The sequence below is a fragment of the Carassius auratus genome, unplaced genomic scaffold (assembly GCF_003368295.1).
Source record: "Carassius auratus strain Wakin unplaced genomic scaffold, ASM336829v1 scaf_tig00214373, whole genome shotgun sequence".
Lineage (NCBI taxonomy): Eukaryota > Metazoa > Chordata > Actinopteri > Cypriniformes > Cyprinidae > Carassius > Carassius auratus.
Window position 1 is genome coordinate 6,943 of NW_020527637.1, and position 18,739 is coordinate 25,681.

Genomic DNA, 18,739 nt, shown 5'->3' on the forward strand with positions numbered 1-18,739 from the left:
CATAACTGACTCAAATGATTCACGATCCCGCTCCGAACTACCGAACTGATTCAAATGATTCGCGAACCCGCTCCGAACTCCCGGACTGACTCAATCTGCCTAGGGCACCATCCCAGTTGCTCCAAAAAAAAAAATCCTCCATTCTCCCATCCTCGCTCGCGACCGCTCGCACCTCATGTTTGCCGCTGAATGTTCATAATTCATTAAGTTTTTACTTGATTAAAGTCCTATTTTCACCCCTAAAGTAGGTGTTTATTCCATCACCATATTTGAGGAAGGGATATCTTAATCAGTTCTTTTCCATCTGTTCATAAATTTTTACCATGAATTGTCTTGAATAAAAAGCTGATAAAATGAATTATAATCTTTACCCATTTAACTAGGGATGCACCGAAATTTCGGCCACCGAAAATTTTCGGCCGAAAATGGCCTTTTCGGTTTTCGGCCGATAGACTTTTATCACCGAAACAACACGGCCGAAATGTTGTGATGACGCAAACAGAAACCGCGACCTGCACGTGCACCTGCAAAGCGCAGACCACGAGCTTCACGCGACATTCACTTAACACCAGTGAGAACATTCTCTCTCTTCGTATTCCTTTATTCGCAGCACTAAAGCGTCTCCTAACAAAGAGATTAAGACGGACCACGAAGTAAAAACAAAGAAAAGTACAGTCTTATAGTCTGTTAGCACACGTCTCACTGAGATCTTGTCGGATCCTCTGCACTTTATCGCGAATGTGCTTGATCCGCGTTATAAAGACCATTACTTGGATGCAGAAATAAGGCAGCGCGCACGAGAAATGATCCAGGCCACGCTGGATGCGGAGAACCCGCGTGGAGACGGAGCTTTAATTCTGCTTTAATTTGATAAAAATGTTTATTTATGCCCTGGCCCTATTTAAATACACTCTCTCAAATATGTCTCAAATGTCAGGCAGATGACAAGCTCAACTGCTCAACAGCTAGATGGTTATCTGTCTGAAGTCCCCATCCCCAGAAGTGATAACAGTCTTGCCAACTGGAGAAGTAATGCACTTTCTAGTCCTACATAGAAAAATTTCAAATGCACTTCACCTAAATGCACTTTGTTTTTTATGAGAGAACTGTTCATTTTAAAACCTTTCTGCAGGCCAGTAGGCCTGTACATTATTATTAAATATACACATGAGTGGGATATTTTTTTTGTTTGAATTTTATTTTATACTGTGCATTGTTGCAATGTGCTTAATAAATATTTGCATCATTTGTAATTAATTTTTTTTAATGTTTTTTTTTAAATAAGTTATGTAATTGTAATTATCTTTGAAACTTTAATATTAATTTATGCAATTGCAATGTCTTAATTTTAGTAAAGTTAGTACACTGTCATAGCAATAAATGCAATGGTACTAATAATTGGCATAATTTCTTTCGGTGTTTCGGTTTCGGTTTTCGGCCTTGGTTTTCTCTTTTTCGGTTTCGGCCAAGAATTTTCATTTCGGTGCATCCCTACATTTAACTGATGATAAGAGTGATTTTACCTACTAGGCCTTATTCATCTTTGTAAAACCATTCTTACACCGTAGGATTCAGTTCAGTGCACGATCTAAACAACATGAATTATGCTGTTGATCCAGTCAATAAATCAGAATAGAAACGTGATTTTACAAACTATTACAGTCAACATGAAATCAAAATCTTATGAAGCATGCATTAATAAGTGCATGTTATTCCAAAGAAATACGTTGTCATGATTAATCAATATATTAAGAAATCTGGTTTCTATTTGAAATGTCATATTTTGGAAGTAAATGGGTTGTAAATGCATGCTACTTCAATAGAATTAAATGTATGAATAACAAAAGATGAGGCCGGCCCCCCTCACATCTGCAAGCAGGACTCAACACAGTATTTAATAAAAAAACAACTTTTATTTTCTTCAAAAAATAATCATCCCAAACAAAGTCCTCTCACTATTACACACAGAGCCAAAATGACTTGCTTATGTGTTCTTCATTGAATCTATTGGGAAGTGCTATGATATGAACTGTTCTTTATCAGTGGCTTAATATTGCTTAAACGTTGAGGTCGGGTGAAGTTCACTCTCCATCTTCTTCATCATTAACAAGGTGCTGTGACTTCTGAGAGTCTAGTCTGCATCAGAATATTTAGTCCAGGACAGACCGGATCAATACTGTACAGCGGGCATCAATAAAAATCACCTCGTGGGGTTGGTAAAACCTAATATATAAAGGCATGTCTTTGTATTCATTTCATAAACACGAGTTAAAATTAAACGGGTTACATCTTAAAATCCCTTTGAATTCACCAAAGCGTTTCGGGCTCTATGGGGCGAGTCTTTCAACCACGCCACCTTGTGGAGACTCTCTGCCACTTTGCAGTAAAAGGAAAAGTTCACCAGAAAATGAAAATTCAAGTCATTATTTAATCTTCCTATGAAGTGTTTTTTGTATGCAGCTGTGAAAAAAAAAAAAAAAAAACTAATCCGGATTTGTAATGACAGATTTTCATTTTAAGGCAAACGGGTGAGAAAGTATGGCATCGAATGTTAGTACGGGCTCAGTCTTAATGTGATTACCAAGAGGCTCCGGTTACAACACCAACTCAGTTTAAACATGCATTTCATTCATTCACCATATGACATGATTACATGACATAATGCTCCCTTAACTTGCAGAAAAGGTGTTTTCCGGCATGCCTACATGCCCACTGCACCAGTGATACTGGCAAGTGTTAATGTGCTTGTTGGGAAGGGAATGTGGCAGTGTTACCAACATCTAGAACCGGTGAGAGTCTGTGTGGCTCACTACACACAAACATCTTCCTGAATTGTTACCAAAGCTCCCGGCAGAGACAAACACATCTCATTCTCTACGATCATCTTAAACATGACTTGCCTCAGTGACCTGGTTTTGCTTTGTTTACAGAGGCAAGGTGAAGAAAAGGATTTAAAGGAAAAGTTCACCCAAAAATGTTCATGAAGAAACAAGAACAATCAAAATCTTATGAAGCATGCATTAATAAGTGCATGTTATTCCAAAGAAATACATTGTCATGATTTATCAAAATGCAACTTGATGTTTATAACTTTGTTGTACAGAAAACAGAATATATATATATATATATATATATGAAGAGTTCAGATGCAAACGCCTCTAAATGCCATCTGAAATTTGGATTTTTATCAGGCTCCTATATTTATGTTCAGTTATTTCACTTTAATAGTCTGGCAAAGGACATGCACATTGCAATTAAAGTAAAATGCCTCAACTTAAGCATAAGAGCTTGATAAAAATCCTAATTTTAGATGAAAATTTCAGATGGCATTTAGAGGCTTTTGCATCTGAACTCTTCATATATATATATATACATTAGGGGTGTAACGGTTCACAAAATTCACGGTTCGATACGATACACTGATGTCACGGTTCGGTTCGGTTCGGTATGTTTTAGATACAGCAAAATGTAAAAACATCTCAACTTTTCAGAATGCTGCAAGCGCACCGCGGGTCATGTGACAAGAACCAACCAATCAGCTTCATCCTTTCCCGTAACAACGTTGAGAGCTCAGCCAAGATGAAGGATCAGCTGATCATAGTTGTATATGGATTGCAATTTTGAAATAAATTTAGTAGCAGAGCTACTGCAAGCGATTTTTAGAGCTGCAAATCCATTTATCCTTCGCTGAAATTTCCGCGTCTCATGGAGAGAGCACGTCATTGTTGCTTAGCAAAGACAGACGCCTCATGAGCGCTTCTGCCCGAGCGCTTTGGAAAGGAGGAGAAAGACGCGCTTAGCGTTTTCCACGCGTTTTTAGGCACGATATGTGAACGGCCCCTAAGGCGCTCGCTCACTCAGCACGCGCTGAAGGCTCGTTGCAAAATGTCTAATGCATTTAACAGACCAGAAATATAAGATCCTAAAATAACCAACAGGTCTGGTGTGGGTGCACTTTGGATTCCCTGTAAGCTATAATACCGGTGTCTAAATGTTGCAGGGATAGTTTGTTGCGTGCTTGTTTCTCATTTTTTTCGTCTTTTCCCAGATACTGACACAATAAGGTGATGTCAGCGTAAATGAGTTGACATGTTTCAAGTATTCCCGCTGTTGTTTTTTTTTTTTTTTTTTTTTTTTTTGTATTCCCGCTGGTGTACCCTGTCATGTTGCAGATGCGACATACCGTTGTTTTTTTATCCACCACTCTCTTGCCATCACCATTATAGCTTAAAGGGAATCCAAAGTGCACCCAAACACCAGACCTGTTGGTTATTGGAGGATCTTCTCATTTCTAGTCTGTTAAACGCATTGGCTATTTTGCAACAAGCCTTCAGCGCGTACTGAGTGAGCGAGCGCCTGCTGAGTAGCCTAACATAAACATATAAGATGGTGTTTTTTTCTTCTTCGGGAGTGTCAGGGGCGTTGCCTGTTACGTCGTTTGGGTTATTGGGCCACTTGTTGAACGCATATCATTATATTTCTCTTTTTTTTTTTTTTTTTTTTTTTTAATATAATTAATTACTCCAACGAACCGTTCGGTATACATAATGCGTACCGCGTACCGAACCGAAAGCGTCGTACCGAACGGTTCAATACGAATACGCGTATCGTTACACCCCTAATATATATATATATATATATATATATATTCTGTTTTCTGTACAACAAAGTTGGATGGTAATTTATATTGCCATGAAAATACTGTTTTCCAAATCTTCTGTATTCACATAATACATTTATGTAAGGAACAGACCAAAAATGACATGATTATTAACTGATTATCGTCTCCTTCATTGCAGTCTCAAATATCTTTTACAGACGCATTTAAAAAAACAAAAAGCTAAAAGTAAAAAAATAGTGAACAATAACTTAAATTTGTGTCTTTTTCTTACACAAATCTAAAATATGATTTCAGAAAGACTGGGCTATAATATGTAAGTCATGCAGGCTAGTTTTATACATGTATATGGCGCTTTACAGTAAAAATCTCCCTCTATCTAGTGTTGCACTGAAAACAGCTCGTTCTGTGTCACCGAAGAAAAAAAAATCCAGGGTTTGCAATGACACAAGAGTGAATTTTTTTTCGGGTGAACTATTCCTGTGAGTTCAGAAAGATTTATGTGCATTGGAAGTAAAAAAAAAATCCTTTTCAAGTGCAGTAAAACGCATGTTTTACAGATGCGGGCTCTTTTCAGCAGTTGCATGGAGTTTGGCTGGTGCATAATGCTGGTTTCGGTGTTACGCTTGCTGATGTGAGAGTGCAAATGCAGTGAGCACTCAGTGGTCCATCTCTCGTTATGCTAATATGGCCACTCTTTAACTAACGCCGATCCTAAAATCGATCCGAGACACCTGCATCTGCGTCTTACGCTACAGTCGATCTCCAGCTGCGACATGTAAACGCTGGGCCTGTGTTTTCAACTAAAACGAAGTGCTAATGTACCAAGTCATTCACAAAAAGGAACATTTCAAAAATTCCACAACAAGAAAAATAACGAGGAAGTAACAACAGTTGCTTTGAAGTCTGGCGTCGTGTGAAGAGGCAGCTTTGTGTTGGCGTATTAAAACGACAGCTCCGTCTGCGTTCCTTCCCTCCGTATTGCATTCATCCGTACATGAGGGAGTGTGAAGGTAGTATACAATAATTCACAATTAAATAATAAAAAAGAGAGCATAGGTCAACCGGATTCAACAAAACACAAAGTGTGAGCCTCCGTAGGACTGGTAGCACCCCGGGAACGGTTTCGAGGGGTGTGTGATGGTCCAGCGTGTGGTAAAGATCTGCTCAGGCAAAGTACATGGTCCTCAGTGTGTCGTGGTGAATCTGCACGGCTTTGGCCAGCGCCTGAGGATCTCGACCGTTGCTCTGTCCAGAGACGTGACTGCCCTCCCCGCTACAGACACAGAGATCAGATAAAAGAGCAGTTAAAAACGGATCTTACATGCATTAGAGCATCAAAGCTGGCAGTTCAGTCGCTATGAGGTTACAAAAGTGTCCAGTCTTTTGAAATATAAAATATAAATGCTGTTATTTTGAACTTTCTATTCATTAAAGAATCTGGAAAATCGAATGCGTGACATAGTTTCACCGAAAACATGAAGCAGCACAAGCGTTTTCAACATTGATAATAATCAAACTTTTTTTGAGCAGCATATTAGAATGATTTCTGAAAATCATGTGATACTGACGACTGGAATAATGATGATGAAAATACAGCGGAGCATCACAGGAATTAATTCTATTTTAAATCATATTCAAATAGAAGATGGTAATTTGAAATTGTAAAAATATTTCAATTTTTTTTTCTATATTTTTAATCAAATAAACACATAACAGAAAAGACTGATATTGTTTCTGGCAATGAGACAAAAGCTCTGTTCTAAAACCTAAACATTTATGGATTCTTCTCTTTTCTTTTCTTATCCGTTTTTAGCACATTTTAAATATATTTTTAATATTTACTTCTCGCTTATTATTGTTTTTGTTTTGTTTTTTATTCTCATGCCTTTGCATAATTTAAAATCCAAAATACTACTACTAATAATAATGTCAATAATTAATCTGTTCACGTTCATCTCATGTGACCGTTAACCCAAATAAGAGAAGCATGAACATGCAACAGTGCCATTAAATTATTGAAGTATTAATCTAAAATTTCAGAGGATACTTCAGGTAAATATTTTATTTGACTAACAAAAAAGCATATGATTTAGCAGATATGGTAAAGCAGGTCAGTGGAAAGGAACACCCTTTAGGATGTAGTTTTCTATATAGGCAGCAAGGCAGCTCAATAGGTTTTGGACCAGAGCTACTGTTTTAATTTTACTGGATGATGCAGTTTCAGATTTGATCTTGGCCTCACCTGTCGTGCTCTTTATCCACCAGATGGTATCGCGCACGGAAAGCCACGAGTCGGGCGTAGTACGCAGGCGCTGGGATGGAGACGGAGCGGGTGCAGCGCACGTATGTGTGGCACAGCTGGTAGGTGAGGATCTGCAGCTCGTCCGCTGTGAAGCGGTTGTCGTCCCACAGGACGTAGTAGTGCGAGGGTCGGCTGGTGCCCTGAGACGAGGAGCACAGAACGTCACACCACAGTCACAGACACACGGTCATGAATGAATGACTGCGGCGAGTCGTGTGCTCACCTGAATACCTGCATGACTGCACAGGTAGAAGTCAAACTCGAACGGATGCGTGATGCTGGTGTCCACCGTAGTTCCTGCTGGGATGTTCCCGCTCTTCCCGATCTGAGCAAAACCACAGGAATCAGAATGAAGACCGCAAACTTAAATTAAAACTATATGTGTGTGTGTGTGTGTGTGTGTGTATTTTTTTTTCTTAACTAATAAAAAAAAATATATATTTATTTTATTTTAGCTAGTTGCCAAGACAGTTTAAGTATTAAAATAACTAAAATTAAATAAGCTAATAAACATGAACTGTATTTTTTTTTCAATAAGCTTACAAGGCAACATTTCTCATTTTCTTTTAAAATTAAGGTGCTAAAATAACTACAATTAAATAAACTAAAAACACAACATCATTTTTATGACCTTAAATAAATTAAACATTAACTGTAATAAAATAAAACGTGAAAAAATCCAGCCAGTTGAATTATACATTTATTTCAGTATTTAATTAATTTGTCATAACTTTATGTTTAAGTTACTAATTTGATTAATTTTTAAAATTTAACTTATATTAAATGTATCGTTTAAGCTATTAATGTAACATTTCTCATTTTGTTTAGATTAAGCTAAAGTACTAAAATAATTCTAGACTAAATAAACGAAAACAATAAAATCATTTTCATTTTATCATCTAAAATTAAAGCCAAAACTTAATGAAAATTATACAGATAAATAAAAAAAACTTAATAAAAATGATAACTAAAATAAAAAATCAACAAAAAAATCTAAATTCAATATATTAACAAAAACTATGATAGTACCGAAATACGTCATGACGAGGAAAAAAACATAAGTTGCATTTTTTTAGAACCAAGAACCAAGAGAAAACATTACCAGTTACAGCCACGAGAGGGCGCTCTATGTCTTCAGTGTAGACTACAGGAGAACTGAGCAGCATAGAGCGCCCTTTGGCGGCTGGAGACGGTAATGTTTTATCTTGGTCATGTCTCTTAGTTCATTTCTCTTGGTTCATGTCAAATTAATTTTGATAAATAAGTTGCACCTGACTATAAGTCGCAGGACCAGCCAAAAAAAGTGCGACTTATAGTCCGGAAAATATGGTATATCAATGACAGGCTAGTTAAAGAACTCTTCTTCTAGGAATAGCTGATTACTGGAAACTCACTCTTTCAGATTTATCGGCGCAGAAGAGGCGAGTATGGTGGCGTTTCTGCACTACTACGTAGGTGATGCCCGGCTGGTAGTCCTTCTCCAGCTTGATGCAGGCGTCTCTGATGGCCAGCAGCTCGTAGTGCAGGATCTACACAAGGACATTTATAATGCTACAAAAGATTTCTATTTTTTTTTTAAAAAACACTGCTCTTTTGTATTTTCAATTCATCGATGAATCCAGAAAATAAAATGCATCAAAAAAATGAAGCAGCACGACTGTTTGCAACATTTATAATAATCAGAAATGTTTCTTGAGCAGCTGAACACTGGAGTAATGATGCTGAAAATACAGCTTCGCATCACAGAAATAAATTACAGTTTACAATATACTCGCATAGAAAAGAGTTATTTTAAACCGTAATAATATTTCAGATTTTTCCTATATATTTGATCAAATGAATGCCATTGAATGAATCATAAAAGGCCTTACTTGTGGTAACTGTCCTTCTGGCACGCCGTCCCTGTAGAAGATGATTCTGGTGGGTTTGAAGCGGGTGGACTTGTAGAACTGGATGAGTAACTCTCGCACCATGTAGGACAGGTCTTCAATGATCTCCTGTCTGGGTCGCTGAACTCGAACTGTAGCGCAGTATCTGCTGGGATGAGCGTCCATGCTGCCCACCACCTGCACACAGGAGTCATGTTACATCAGAAGAGCATGCTAACAATAAAAGAGAGGTTCAACAGAAACCATGAGAAAATCCTGCATTGAGTGGAGAATGAGATAGGAGCATTTAGACGTTCATCAGATATGCTACCATTCAAATGTTGGGGTTCAGGAAGATCTTTTTTGTTTTTGAGAAAGTCTTTTAAACATGATTTGAGAAAAAAATACATTAAATTGAGAAATATTATTACTATTTAAAATAACGGTTTTCTATGTGAATATCTGTTAAAATATAATTTATTTCTGTGATGCGCAGCTGTATTTTCAGCATCATTCCTCCAGTCTTCAGTGTCACATGATCTTCAGAAATCAGAATAATATACTGATTTAAAGCTCAAGACATATTTCTGATTACTATCAATGTTGAAAACTGCTTCATATATTTGTGGAAACGGTGATACATTGTATCTTCAGGATTCTTTGATGAATAGAAATTTCAAAAGAACAGCATTTATTTGAAACAGAGACCTTTTGTAACATTCTAAATGTCTCTTTTGATCAATTTAATGCATCTCTGCCAAATAAAAATCTTACTAACCCCAATATTTTGAATGGTAGTGTACATATCAGACTAAAAATTAAATGTCAATTATAAATAAAATTAAGTGGGACAAATCAGACACCAACCAAAAAAAAAAAAAAAAAAAAGCTTTTTCTGTTCACACATGAGCGACGAGATCTGACCCTTGAGCAAAACAAAAAACGGATGCCAAATGTGGCAAATGTGCACTTTTGGGATGAGTTTTTACCTAGCAACCGACCAGAATGCTAAAAATGAGCTACAAAACAATCAGAAGGAAGAACATGACACTGATGTTTTTACTTCGCTGACATTTCAAACAGAGCAGTGCATGAGAGCATCAGTGAGGAGTCCCATCAATGCAGATCAAACACAGCAGAAATCTGCTGCCCCCTAGCCGCAGAAAACAGATCATCATCCATCCTCTGTCTATGTTCTCGCCGTCCGTCTGCGTGAATCAGCACTTTGTCACCATTACTTAGCAACCGCCGAAATACTACATGCTTACAAGTGGTTGTATGCGCAGGGCGGGAGTGACATCACTTCCTTTGCACCTGTGAGTCACCAGCGAGCCTTTTTCTCTTTTCAAAGCCTCCATCCTGTCCTGCCCACCTCCGATGCATCCTTCCTTTCACTCCGCACGTGTCCTGAGACGGCAAACTGGGCGGCACTCAGCCACAAAGAGCAGCAGGCTGGTAATTACAGCCTTCAGAAAGAGCCTTAGATGAAGTGGCTTTCAGCAGAGCTTGGGTTTGGAGAGTTTTGTTAGATTTATATAACCTCTTTATGTCCTAGATCAATAATAGGTGCTCTTATTATATAACACATCTCATCTGATGACTGGTCCATTCAAGAAAGCTGCTTGAGTAAATCATCAAAATTATCTCACAGTTTTGTTTGCACTATAAGTACATACATATATATATTGCATCTTTACGATCACATCAAACAATTACCGCCACCTACTGGCAGTTTTAGTTTCTTATTTAGAGTATCATTTTATATTTACATATTAAATCTGAAAATACAAATAAAACATCCATATTAATTAAAATAAATAAATAAAACAATTTAAGGTATAGTTCACCCAAAAAATAAAAAAATAAAAATTTTTTTGCAATGTCTTCTTTTCTCTTGTAACACAATAATTGCTTTAAATAATTTTCTGAGAGTGATTTTATGTTCGATTAATTAATCACCTTATTATGTAAATACTAAGATTGAAAATTTGAATTGCTTAATTTTTTATTGACCTGAAGCCAGTTGATTTTAAATTTTTCTCTCATTCAAAATGCACAAGAGAATTGTAATAACACTAGCTGAAAGTGTTAAATGCTGCTTGTGTGTGTGTGTGTGTGTGTGGTGCTCACCGCAGTAATAGACGGCTTCTTCCCATCACCAGCCGGCGGGTGAGTGACGTCTGCTCCGAGGAAGATCACCGGCTGCTGGAACACTGCCGATCTGCCAAAACATCCACACAAAGTGTTAAAGGGATAGTTCGCCCTAAACATTTAATTACCCCATGATTTCCTCATCCTAAAGCCATCCTAGGTGTATAGGACTTATGCTATCTATTCACTACAGGAGGCCTTTATTAACCCCGGCGAGCCATGTGGGAGACTTTTTATGATGGATGCATGCTCTTTATTGGACTACTGAAAAATAACACCTGCCATTATAAAGCCTTTTTAAATATAACTCCGATTGCATTCCTCTGAAAGAAGAAGTCATTCATATGCATTCATAGGATGCCTTGAAGCTGAGTTAATCACAGGGTTAATATTCATTTTAGAGTGCACTGTCTCTTTAATTCTCGAGCGATATCGAAACACATCCAGGGGAACGTCAGCGCTCGCGCTCTCACCGTTGATGCGGCACCAGGATGTTGTTGATGCCGCCGAGTTTGACGTTGATCTTGAGGCAGAGGTTGGAGAGCGTCTGAGGAGAGGTTTTCACCACGTTCTTCACCTGAACACACTGAGTGGCCATTCCTAGAAGAGTGTCTCCCACACGCTTGACCTCGGCTGCACAGATCACACGTGTGTGTGTTATTAGTCTGAGGACGGGACGGGACGCTCCGTGTGTGACCCTCTTACCGTAGACGGGGGTTTTTCCGGGCAGGATGACGATGATGAGCTGCAGGCCGGAGTAAGTGTTCTTCAGGTGTCTGAACATGGGCTCCACGCTGTCGGCTCCCTGTGCGTACTTACAGAAACACGGCTGACCCTGGATCGGCATCCCAGCGTCCTTCGAGATCTTACGCAGCTGGTCCGTGAAGTTCCTGAGGAAGAGATCAGCACTTTAACTCCGTAGAGTTCACAGCTGTTTTATTATCAAGGAACTTTTCTTGTTATCACCGATGTCGAAAACAATGTTTATAGAGATTTAGAGATTATAGAGAATAGAGATTTCAATAGAACAGTTTTCAAAATAGTTTTTTTTATTTTTTATTTATTGTGATATCTTTTTAGGGCTGCAAGATTTGAGAAAAGAAAATTTTGGGACATTCTTTCTACAAGATTCAACAACTTGAAATTCTTTCAGTAACCATTTTTGACTAATTTAATATTACAACATAATAATAAATTATAATAATAGCCATTATTTCATTATGATTATTGCTAACAATATTGAGATTATTGTAATATTTGAAAATAAAAATATATATAAAATAGAAAAATAAGAAACTATTATCAGAGTTAACTAAAACTGAAACTAAAACCATAAAAAGTATTTTTTTTTAAATAAATGTTAACTGAAAGTACATTTTATATATATATATATATATATATATATATATATATATATATATATAAATAAAACAAATATGTGTGTGTGTGTGGGTACTAAAACTGAAACAAAGAAAACTTAATAAAAACTATATATATATATATATATATATATATATATATATATATATATAGTTTTTATTAAGTTTTCTTCGTTTCAGTTTTAGTATATATATATATATATATATATATATATATATATATATATATATATATATATATACTATATATATATATATATATATTTTAAATTTTTTCAATTTATATATATATATATATATATATATATATAAATTGAAAAAATTTAAAATGAAAACATTTTTAAACAAAAAACTTATAATTATAAACAAAAACCTATTTAAAAATTTTTTCAAAATTATAATAGTATGTAAAAGACATTAAAATAACAGAGAATGTAGAAATACATTGCAATAACACTGTAAAATAAATACTTAAAAAATCAAGTACTACGCAACACTAACACTGTAAAAATGCAATACTAATATTCATGTCTAAATTTTATCATTTGTAAACATAGTAATCCATTATTCTTTTATTTTGACGGGTTGCATTGCCAGATTCAGAGTGAATATCGTCTCGGTGTTTATTTACACGCATGCAGCCCGTGATATCAGTCTTATGAACTAAACAAATGTTAATGCTGTGATTGAAACCAGTAAAGCATTTATTTATTTAGTTAAATATAATTAAAATAGTACAAAATGAACTGACCCCAAACTTTTGAATGGTTGTGTATGCATTCGAATAAAAACTACACTTCACAAATCAAACACTAAACAGTTGTTTTTGCCATTTACACATGTGCAACAAGCTCCAATACACGGAGAAAAAATTGGCGGATAATGCAAATGCAGACTTTTATGATGGCTTTTATCATCTATCACCTAACAACCAACCAGGAGACTAAAAACGAACAAAAAGAAATAAAATCTAAAACAATAACGAGGATAAGAATGCAAACAAAGTAGAAACATCAGAGCAATGCATGTGCACATCAGTTAAAAATGCAAATGATGCAAAACAGACGCGAGTGTCTGAAGAAAACCTGCAGGAAAGGTAGAGAAATGGGTTTTATTCTGTTCTTCCTTACTTGAGCACCTCTTCCCGACACTGTTTCTGCGGGGCGAAGCAAGCGATGGCCCACACTTTGATCTCGATGCCGTTGTAGAACTGCTTTCCCCTCATATCCCACACACCCTGGTTAGGAGTCGCAATGGCACGATTCTGTGAGAGAGAGAGAGTTTAGATGATGATGAAGTGTGGAAGTGTCAAACACCGATGCATCTTACGCTTTTATCTAAAGGGATGTACACTGCCAGCTAAAGGCTTGGAATAAGAACCATTCTTTGTAACCTTTTTGAAAGATCATGTATTTGATCAAAAATACAGTAATATTCTGAAATTATATTTCAATGTAGAATAGCTGTTTTATATTTGAATATACTGTAAACTGTAATTTCTTTCTGTGATGCTCCGCTGTATTTTCAGCATCATTCCTCCAGTCTCCAGTGTCACATGATCTTCAGAAATCATTCTGATAAGCTAAGATACATTTCTGATTATTATCAATGTTGAAAACAGCTGTGCTGCTCAATATTTTTATGGAAACGGTGATACATTGTATCTTCAGGATTCTTTGACGAATAGAAACTTCAAAAGAACAGCATTTATTTTAAATATAATCTTTTTTGTAACGTTAGAAATGTCTTCACTGTCATTCACAAAGGCTGCATTTATTCAATCAAAAATACAGTAAAATTGTAAAATATTATTACAATTAAAATAACTTTTTTCCATGGCAAAATATATTATTAAATGTATTTAGATGTTGTGATCAAAGCTGTATTTTCAGCATCATTCCTCCAGTCTTCAATGTCACAATGTGTCCTTGATCAATAAGTTTCAGTTTTTTTCAGTTTATTAAGTGTATCCTGAGCAGCAAATCAGCATATTATTATAATTTCTGAAGATCATGTGACACTGAAGACTGGAGGAATGATGCTGAAAATACAGCTTTGATCACAACAGTTAAATACATTTAATAATATATTTTGCCATGGAAAAAAGTTATTTTAATTGTAATAATATTTTACAATTTTACTGTATTTTTGATTGAATAAATGCAGCCTTTGTGAACATAAGAGACTTCTTTTAAAACAGGGAGTTTAGATTCAATCCTAATTAACCACACCTGATCCAACTAATCAAGTTCTTCAGGTTTATTTGAAAACTACATGGTTTGTGTGTTGAAGCAGAGCTGGAACAAAACTACAGAGCTCCAGCCCTTCAGGAGTTGAGTTAGACACCTCTGTTTTAAAACATTAAAAATATATATATGCATATATTCTAAACCTTGTTCATGCATTCACTAGGAATCGAACCCATGACCTCAGCATTGCAAGTGTTATGATCTACTGTCTGAGGTTCAGATGCAGTAAAACAGGTCTCACCCGACCGCCGTACTGCAGGATGGGAGCGGGAAGCACTCGGCCCGTCACCTCGGCCATGTCGTCCTTCACCTTGATCCCAAACTCTTGAATGTAGGGATCCAGATTAAAGTTAGCATTCTTCATCTGAGCAGTAAAAAAAAAAAAAAAATGGAAAAAACTTTACTTCTGTGATTCAATAGGAATTGATTTGAAAATTGGGCATCTCATTTCATAAATGGCTTTATTATCTTAGAAAAGGAAAGTCATTTCATTGCATTTTCACAAAAGATTACAAAAAAGTAATTTTATTTTATTTATTTTTTTACGTACACTGATGAACTGTAAACAATAAGAGCATTTAAAGTTAAAGTAGCAATTAAATCTGGAAAGTCTTTCTTAACTTGATACATTTGAAAGTATATCTTGGCGATATATCATAAGTGAATCTAAATGTTGGTTTTTCAATGGTTAACACACTGATGCTGATAGTATGTAGGGAGCTGATATAACACAAATAAAATACAATTTAAAACTAAATCAGATTTAACACAATATTCAGATATATTATTTATTTAAAATGTTCGATTTTACATAAAATGAAAAAGAAATGTCTGTAACGTTTGGAAGTGTCAAAAGCCAAACAAGTGTGTGTTTAATAATCTCAAAATGGGCAAATATTGGTTCATTGATCCAGACGATAAAGCGTAAACCTCAGATTGGTGACATTTTTGGAAATTGTTTAAAGACATAGTGAACTAAAATGAATCTGCATCAAAAGAATTGTGTTCATTAATCTGAGTGATAAATGGATTTTTAACAATAAATAATATTTATTCCATCCCTGTAAAAGAAGAAAGGAACCTGTGTGAACGCGAGTTCGATATTTTTTTCATGGGTTTTTTTTTTGATTAAACTCTGGTGGTTTGTTCAGCTACAAAGATGCTATTTTACATACATTTTAAGATTACTATTAATATAAAAATTGTATGTAATTGTGAACTCGGCTGCTGACTTAAATTCACATCAATCTGTAAAAATTTTAATGTTGCTTACATATTTTTTACGCCAAAGTTCTGCAATCCACAGCTAACGTTTTCTTTAATTAACAAATGTTTTGATTTTCAAATGTTACCATTTTTTCAAATGTTTCAAATGTAAAAAAAAAATTTAAATGACATGTACATTGTTGAGCTACTTGGCAACAATAGCTTTGGTTAAAATGTAATAAAATTACTTTTATTTAAAAAGAAAACACAAAAAAACAGATAGATGCGTAAATATTGAGAGGTATATTAAATATCATCAAGAGGGCAGAAAAATAATTTTTTCACAAATGTTATGATTTTTTTTCATGTGACAAATGTTACAAATGTGAATATGTATCTTGTTGAGCCACTTGTTCTCAATGGTTGAAATGACGGATCTTTTAAGGCATTTAATAGCAAATGCAATAATATTGAAGTATATTAAAAGTGTGACAAATATTACAAATCTCAAATATTTCTGGTTGGAAAAAATGGCTTTGGTTGAAATGAAGGTTCATTTGATTGAAAATTGTAATAGCAAACCATTTAATAACAAGTAGTAAAATAAAACTAGTAAATAAAGTAGAAGTAAATAAAACAATTAAAAATAAATGTATATATATATATATATATATACGTGTGTGTGTGAGAGAGATTTTATGATTCCTTTGATTTTCTTTCTTTCTTTCTGCTGTATTTTTCAGCTCTATATTATCCCATGGGTAAAAATACCCAGCGTATGACACCAATGCACTAGCCAGTGCTCTCTGAATGTAAAGCTGGCGTGTTTCCGGTGTCTCACCAGTCTGCTGATCTCCTCCTGTCGGTCTGGAGCTGATCTCGCTGTGGCTTTTGATCATGGGTGGACGTCTGATTATCTGTCAGTTTCTTGATGCACCGCTGCCCTGCTACAATATTACACACCTGGAGAACAGCAGCACACCCATATGAGAACAGAGGAGGTCTTCTCGGGCCGTTCTGAGAGTGTGTGTGTGACAGCACTGACCTCCAGGGGCAGGTAGGTGTGTTTCTGTTCCTGGGCCCACCTGGAGACACGGCAGGTGAGGATACTTGAGCTGCAGGCTGTACTTCTGCTTGAAGTATTGAGCCCACGGTAACATTCCACCGTCTGTCCGCTCTCAAGCTGCAGAGGAAACCTGGACACACACCGATGACTAGAGGATGAATTCACTGATCTCAAATCAAGATTGAAATCAGAGTTATTAGCAAAAACAGATGAAAAAAGAAAAAGATGCATTTCATAAAGACACCAGAAGTAACTGTACATTACAGGGTTAACTCAAACTAAAATTCAAAAAAAAAAAAAAAAAATTGAATTAAAATAAATTGTTAACTTAAATAAAATTTCTAATAATAGTTATTTGACTTTGACATTTTTTCAATTTCACTTGATGCCACTAAAATGAAATTGCTGAAATAAAACTGAAATAAAAATTAATAAAACATTTAAAAAAAAACACAATTTTGACTAAAATGAACATGAAATTCAGAAAATATAAAAAATAAAAATCTATTTAAAATATTTACATAAACTAAAAAAGGATCTCAATGATACTTGATTAAATAACACTGCTGCATAAACCTGCAAAGAACCACAATTAATTTACCCGTGCACAATGAGAAATCAGTGACCGAAATTAACTTAATTATGATTTTATTAATCTAAAACCCAGAACCGAAAACCATGCATTTATTTAATAATCAACACTCAATAAAAACATTCAAACCGAAGTTCAAAGGAAGTTTTTAGTCAAGTTTTTTAAAATGTATTCATTTTTATTTAATTTTATTATTTATTATAGAACTCTGTTTTATGATATAATTATGTTTCTATTAGAATTTGTTGATGAAATATAAAAATTTTAATGGTGGCTTTAAAAAAAAAAAACTTTTCCTGAGAGATTTATTTAAACAAACATTAAATAATGTTAAGAAAAAAATATAATATATAATGAATGGATATATTTAGCAAAATACTTATTTATAGAAACAATGATGAGGCAAAGTGCTAATTAAACCTCATCGTTTCGGTCAATGATTTTAACCCTCCGAAACAGTGAATATTTTCAGTTGCTGAGACTTCGGTGCACCACTAAGCTGATGATTCAGGATGAATTACTTGAAGTATGAACATGCAATACGTTTGAAACCCCACGTGTAAATGACACTATGAATGCTAAAGGTTTCAGACGTCACAATACTCACGTTTGGTGGCTAGCAGGACGTCGTGTGACGTTACAGACGCGGTACTTTCTTTTCATTTGACCACAGTGTGTAACCTCCACCTTCAGACCTGACAGCAACAAAACACACAAATACATGACGTTACCCAGCGGCGTGAAGCTTGATATGATCATTCAATTAATCGAATTCATTAGAACTGAACTGTTTATACTTCAGGCACCTGATTTAATTGACAGATTATTCTGTTTTTGTCATGCAGGCACTTTATTTCGCAGTTTCCTGCACCCCATTTCAGCATTTCAGCAGCATTAACTAAATAAACTGCTGCCACTTCCAGACACAGCAGAAATTACAGTCTTCAGTTTAAGACTAAAATGAAAGGACGGTTCATGCATGAAGATGGTTTTCAGGATTCAGGATTGCATGTCTGTGTAAAAGCATGATATCAAATCGACTCATCCTAGCCACTTCAGCAAATAAATTACAAGACAAAGCCGTGGCAGGATGCTGAGATCGTCCAGTGACTTCATCTCAAACTCACAGCGGTGTAAATAACACTTATTTGCAAGTACATTTTCTGGGTTTTTCTGTGTAGTGATTGAATGCAGTGTTGTTTTAACTAATGCATGTGCAAAACGTTACACATCCATATGGGGCTGGGTGAGGTGGTCCAAAATAGTTTTTCTTTTTTTGATATCACAATATACACTTAGCACTAA

General features: G+C 35.4%; 1 pseudogene; it reads right to left on the reverse strand.

Moving 5' to 3' along the window:
- Positions 1-5,419: 5,419 nt before the first annotated feature.
- LOC113091939 (protein argonaute-1-like) lies at positions 5,420-18,129 on the reverse strand (annotated as a pseudogene).
- Positions 18,130-18,739: the final 610 nt, after the last annotated feature.